This window comes from Echinops telfairi, unplaced genomic scaffold (genome assembly GCF_000313985.2).
Source record: "Echinops telfairi isolate 266 unplaced genomic scaffold, ASM31398v2 ScPeMD7_4;HRSCAF=17, whole genome shotgun sequence".
Lineage (NCBI taxonomy): Eukaryota > Metazoa > Chordata > Mammalia > Afrosoricida > Tenrecidae > Echinops > Echinops telfairi.
In genome coordinates, this window is record NW_022103900.1 from 14,379,502 (window position 1) to 14,385,501 (window position 6,000).

Here is a 6,000-nt window from a genome sequence, read left to right on the forward strand (position 1 = left end):
CATTCTCAGAAACCTACAGGCGCAGTTCCCCTGTCCTACAGGATTTCCCAGAGTCAGAATCAATTTGAGGACAGTTTTCATTTTGTTGCCCAGTACACACACACACACACACACACACACACACACACACACACACACAGTATACACACACACAGTATATACACACACACACACACATATACGTATATCACACTCACTCAACTGCCATCGAGTATATGCTAACTCATGGCGACTACAGAACAAAGCCCCTGTGGGTTTCTGAGACGGTAACTCATTATGGGAATAGAAAGCCTGGCCTTTCTCGTGTGTGTGTGTGTGTGTGTGTGTGTGTGTGTGTGTGTGTACTTATATTCTGTGTTCTTGATATTTCTAATAAATCCATACTCAACCAGGTGCTATGCAAGCAACATCTGGCGATTTAAGTCGCCCTTTTATTAGCAATTTTAACAACGCCCAAACCCAGATAGAAATACCACCTTACATTTTGTTTAAAGTTCATTTCCTGTCTTTAGGATATTCACTGACCTTTCCTGTTGGCCATTTTGCTTTTTGCTCTATCTGGCGAGTCTTACTCCAGTCCTCATTGACTTCATTCCATTCCTGACCTCTTTTCCCCTCACGGAAATTAAACGCAGCCCCAAACCTGTTGGACACCAATCAGTTTCACAGCACCTCTTACCTCCCTAGTTCAGTTGGTTACAAGTCAGCAGGCGGAACACAGTCTTCACAGACAGGTCCCCATGCAACATAAACCCAATATTGGATAGATTGATTTCTCTACATTCATATGGATAAAATTAGAACTCCCCTTCCACTTAGATCAGAAATTTCTTAGTAACCTTTAATTATATCATATTTATTCAATATCTTTCACTCCCGGAAGCAATATTGGTTCTGGAGAATGTTTTTCTGTCTATCATATTTTTATTAAAACCCACAACAGACTATTTTATCTTTTCCTTAGATAAGTGCATTCAGAGAGAATGATGTGAATAAAAGGCATCTCTTTTATGGGACATGTCCTGGGATCATGCTCGGAGTGACGATCAATAAGCCAGATATGATTCTGTTTCACCTAAACTGCTGAAGAGGACAGTGCATTCTTATCTGTGTGATGAGAGAATTTGTAATCTTTTCCTTTTCTCCATAGGGCAACTAAGTGCATGTATAAGCTTGCTTGTGCTTCTGGAAACATCTTGAACATTTCCCTGCACTCCACCACAACAGTTTCAGTGAAAAATGGCTCTGCAGTTTATTTCCTCATGCTAATTGAAATGAATTATGGGACCATGCAGAAGAAGCCTTCCCTCTAAATTAGACTGTGCAGGGATCTCGGATTCACCTGCAGTTGGACCACAAGGGCAAACTGAGGCTTCAGAGTTATCGACTCAGAAAAGGAAGATGCATATTAGCAAAAATGAAGTGCATGAATGAAAGGAAGCCTTAACAAAACAATACACACTCATCCTTAGACAAATGAATGAGATGTTAGTTTGAAACAGTTGTGTGATTCATATTTTCAGCACTTTGTGATATTAAATTGGTTTATTAAAATAAACTATATCCTTTACCTATTCCGTGACCATGAGCCTCTGGCTGGGAATGTGCTTTTCCTGCCTCGCTATAGTTTTTATTTTCTTTGGATTTGTCATTCCCTGAGAAAAATGAGGTGGTAGCGTTCTGTGGTTTGCATCATGCTTTTGATCTATTATAAACCCTCACAGGTTAAATGTATAAACCCCCCTGCTGGATTCCTTAGTATGTATTTAGGGCTAAAAATCATGGCCATTCCCTGAGCCCTAGCCCTTTTCCCAGGATCGATGTTAGCCTTGTCTTTCCCACCCCTAGTGTTCCTGCTGCAGTAGGGCTGTTAACTACTAGGTCGTCAGTTCAAAACCACCAGCCATTACGGGAGACACATGAGGCTGCCTGATCCAGTGAAGGTTTACAACCCCTCAAACCCACAGGGGCCCCTCTGCTCTGTCCCCAAAGGTTGCCGTTAGCCAGAACTGACTCAATGGCAGTGATTTAGTTTTTCGTTTGTTTTAATGTTTCCAAGCTCCAACAGAGTCCTTTCTTCCCACATGTCTTCTTCCAATCCTCTTGGGCCTCCTGTTTAGACTGCATCACCACAAATGAATTCACCCAAAGGCCACTGATAACAGCCACAAATGTACACACACACACACACACACACACACACACATACACAATAGACTCTACTCTGAAAAGCCGGAAGGGTCGGGAGACACATTTTGACATGCCAGTTGATACTTGCCTGTCTTCTTTCCCTCCATTGTGAGCTACACACTAACGTTCTGTGATACGCTATCTGCACACCTTCCTCTCAGTTTGTCTTGGGAAAGCCTCCTCCCAGACTGCCCTTCCTCTCCAGTTCCAGTCATGCCAATGTCACCTTCACATCCCAATGAAGGCAAACCTGGGCCTCACCCATTTACAGACGCTGCTGGGGAAACCAACCCATCAAGATTCAAAGTACCCTTGGGGAGTGCTTTCCAAGGTGGGGGTCTTGATGCACTCTGACCCCCACCCCCACCCCGCCATTGCCATGTAGTTGATTCTGACAGAACTCCTCCTGTGGGCTTCTGAGAGATTGCAGCTCTTGGTGGTTAACAGCCTAGTTCCTAGTCCCCTCTATGCCACCAGGGCTTCTTGGGAGAAGAATGTTTTGTCTTTCTCCCACAGAGGGGCTAGTGGTTAAATGGTCTTGAAATCTCTGCTGTAGGTACTGATCTGTTTTTTTTTTTTAATTAATGTCTAATTAAAAATAAGTATAGATTCACAGGAAGTTGCAGAGAAATGTGCAAGAAGTGACCATGTACCTTTTACCCCATCTCATGCATATCTACACCATATAGCTATACTATGATGTAGTAATGCAAGGTCAGCAGTTTGAAACCACCAACGGCTCCAAAGGAGGCAAACGGGGCTTTCTACTCCCATAAAGAGTTACAGTCTCGGTCAATGGGACTGCGAAGGTGTCTGGGTAACACAGGTGGGGTGTGGGACGCCGTGGGAGCCCACCCGTTGAGAGTGAGGATTGATGGAGGCGCCGAAGACTTCTGTGCTGACCCCAGGGGCTGACGCGAATGCCAGAGCAGCTCCGCCACCTGGTGCTGCGCAAAGGCGCGGTGCGGGCGACTTCTGGGCAGCTAGAGCACCAAGATCAAACAGTGAGCACCTTCTCTGAGCTGGTCAGCCCCGCAGGTGGTTTCGGACAGCACCACGGCATGAACTTACCCTTCAAATACCTGTCTGCTCTTTGGAGAACCCACACTGCTGATGACGTGTCAGGACAGAGAGGGTGTTTGTGGTGAAGACACAGAACCGAGGGCGGGAGCCCAGTGACAGCTAAGCCTATTGGGGAGGCCGGTGGGAGACATGCGGAGCGTCAGAGGGCGATGAGGGTGGAGGAAGGCTCAGAGCCCTCTGCCTCCTCCATGGCCTTTTTTCTGCTCGCCCACCTCCCTACCTCTTGGAAAGGGCTTGGGGACTCTGTGCAATGTTAAAAGAGAGGGAGGGTCAAGGGACCGCCCTCTTGCTCCAATCCCATCCCCCCACCCCCTACGTCTTGAGTCAGCATATGGATTCCACGGCTGTGAGCGAGCTGAGCATCACATGAACACCAGGAATGGGCTTTGGAATAATATACAGAGCTAGCTTACTGGGGCTTCACCCCCCAATACAGGCCCTTGCTGGGCGTGCATATGTGGAGCTCTGTGCCATTGTACAGCGTGGGTGGTTGTGTGTAACCACCACCAATCCTGTGATGCATAAAATGACTATAGGAAACATTACAAATGGTAAAGGTAAGAATTCTTCCATGCAATTGTTGTGGAGTGGAGCAGTGGGTGGAGTGTTGGATCGCTGTCCCCAGAGTCTGCCATTCCAACCCACCAGCACTTTCCTGGATATGGGCAAAGTGAGGTGGCTGCTTCTACAGCCTCGGAAACCCCATGGAGCAGTTCTGCGCTCTCTTCGAGGGCTGCTTTTAGTCCGACTTGGTTCTCCAGCAGTGAGCAGGTTACAGCTATATGCATGCTTGTCTGATATCCAAGGAGGACTGCATAACATGGATCCGACTGGAAGATATTACACCAAATGAAATACATCAGTCATAAAGAGAAATTGTTATGTGATTATAAAAAGTCAGGGAAAGGTTTTCACTAAAAAAGAGGAAGTCTGTGATGATAACCAGACATGGAAGACAGGGTAAGTCACTAATCAGAAGTGGACACATCATCACCTGAGTGAAGGAGAAGGCCAGCAAAGAATGAGGATGTCTAAGACACAAGAGGGAGTCCCTAAATGCAGGGCAACAGAGGCAGCTACTGTTATAGACGCAGGCCTGCTGTAGCAGCGGTCTGTAAGTGGATGCACGGGTGGGAGACACACACTGGACAGGCATGGAAAAGAGAATGTATTATACCCACTGACATTGTATAGAGATTTAATGGAGCATATTCCCATGTATGTTTTTACCTACACTGCACCTATCTCCATAAACACAGTAGTGCATGCAGAGTAAAACGTTATGAGAACTTCTTAGGAAAAACCGCACACCTTGAGGGAAGGAGTCACTGGACCTGGGGACTCAAGGCTGTAGACCTGGAGAGCACCCAGGTAAATTGGCCTCACAAAGTCCACAACGATAATGTTCTGCATTTGACTTTGATGCATAGTGATTGGGGTCTTATAAATGTGTGTGTGGCGTCTCAGGTGCAAATATCGGTCTCTACCCATCCGACACGAAGAAGAGTGAAGAAAATTGAAGATAATGGAAATAGTTCGATAGACTGATTAGTTGTGGGAAACAGATTTCTCCCAAGTCATCTCCCCCAAATATATGTTAGACCTAGGACACTGCTTGCAGCTAATGGTAAATGATTGTCAAGTTACCTCCCTGAAGGCAGTCAGTTGCCAGACAACTGTCTGGGTCCACCACAGGTAGGGCCTGCTCCCTGCTGTTAAGGACAATGGGCTACTTCTTCCCTAAAGCTTGTGACCATTATTCTGGTTCCTGTAGGTGGGGCTTGTACCCTACTGATAATGGTTTCTATGGAGATCCAAGGAACAGGTCAAACCTGCTCAGTGACATCCAAAGTTAGGCTGCCATCCTGAATCCAGGATCTGCCCATCTTGTCACATATATACCCACAATCCCTCCTCTTCCTATTGAGTGTATATCCCTAGATTGCCCCCCCCTCATTGCTGTATAACCTATAGTGCAACCCCTTCCTGTGATGTATGTCTTTACCTGTAATTAGGGGGCTTGCACACCCCCAAAAGGTATATAAGCCTAGGTTAACAATCTCGCTGATCTCTAGCCCCCTCGACTCCCCCTTTCCTCTCCCGTCCTCCCTCCCCTGTTCCCTTTCCCTCTGTCCTCCCTCCCCTGCCCCTATCCACGTGGACCACCAAGCAGGGCTGAGGTGAGCATGCTACCATGAAATGTGTCTGACTCTATTATTTCACTCTCTCCTCTGTTTCTCATGCACTCTATGACTATATTATAATCTTTATCTATATTAACCATACAATTGCACCTATTGAACCCGTGATTAGTTGTGGGAGGCTGGCCTTCCCCCTACAATCAGTGGTCACACAAGCCTCAGTTTCTACAATCCTGAAGCCAGAAGAACTAGGTGGCTACGACTACCAGCTGCTCTGAAAGGGATCACATTAAAAAGTCCTGGCTAAACAAGGAGAAAAATGTGCAACAAATTCAAAATCATAAAAAGGACTGGCTGGCTAGAGACTCTAGGAACCCTTTAAATTGTGGCTTTTCGTCACTCGCAGGCCTGGAACGAACTTACTCCTGTGGCTCATTTTCAGGCAAGTCATGGACAGGTCAGTACAATGAACAGTAACACTAGTGAGATACCCGCTTCTGGGAATAATTGACCATTTGAGATGAAAAGGGCAACATTTGCCCAGGAACAAAGTTCAGAGGCAGGAAGGGTTAGGAAAGAATGAAGA

The 6,000-nt window shown here is 46.2% G+C and overlaps 1 long non-coding RNA gene across 1 annotated transcript in view; it reads left to right on the forward strand.

Moving 5' to 3' along the window:
* LOC123522619 overlaps window positions 1-1,561 on the forward strand; it is a 79,021-nt gene extending 77,460 nt beyond the window's left edge. The window contains exon 3 of the long non-coding RNA XR_006680859.1: window positions 1,151-1,561. This is a non-coding gene — a long non-coding RNA (uncharacterized LOC123522619). The remainder of the gene's footprint in view (window positions 1-1,150) is intronic.
* The last annotated feature ends 4,439 nt before the right edge of the window (window positions 1,562-6,000 follow it).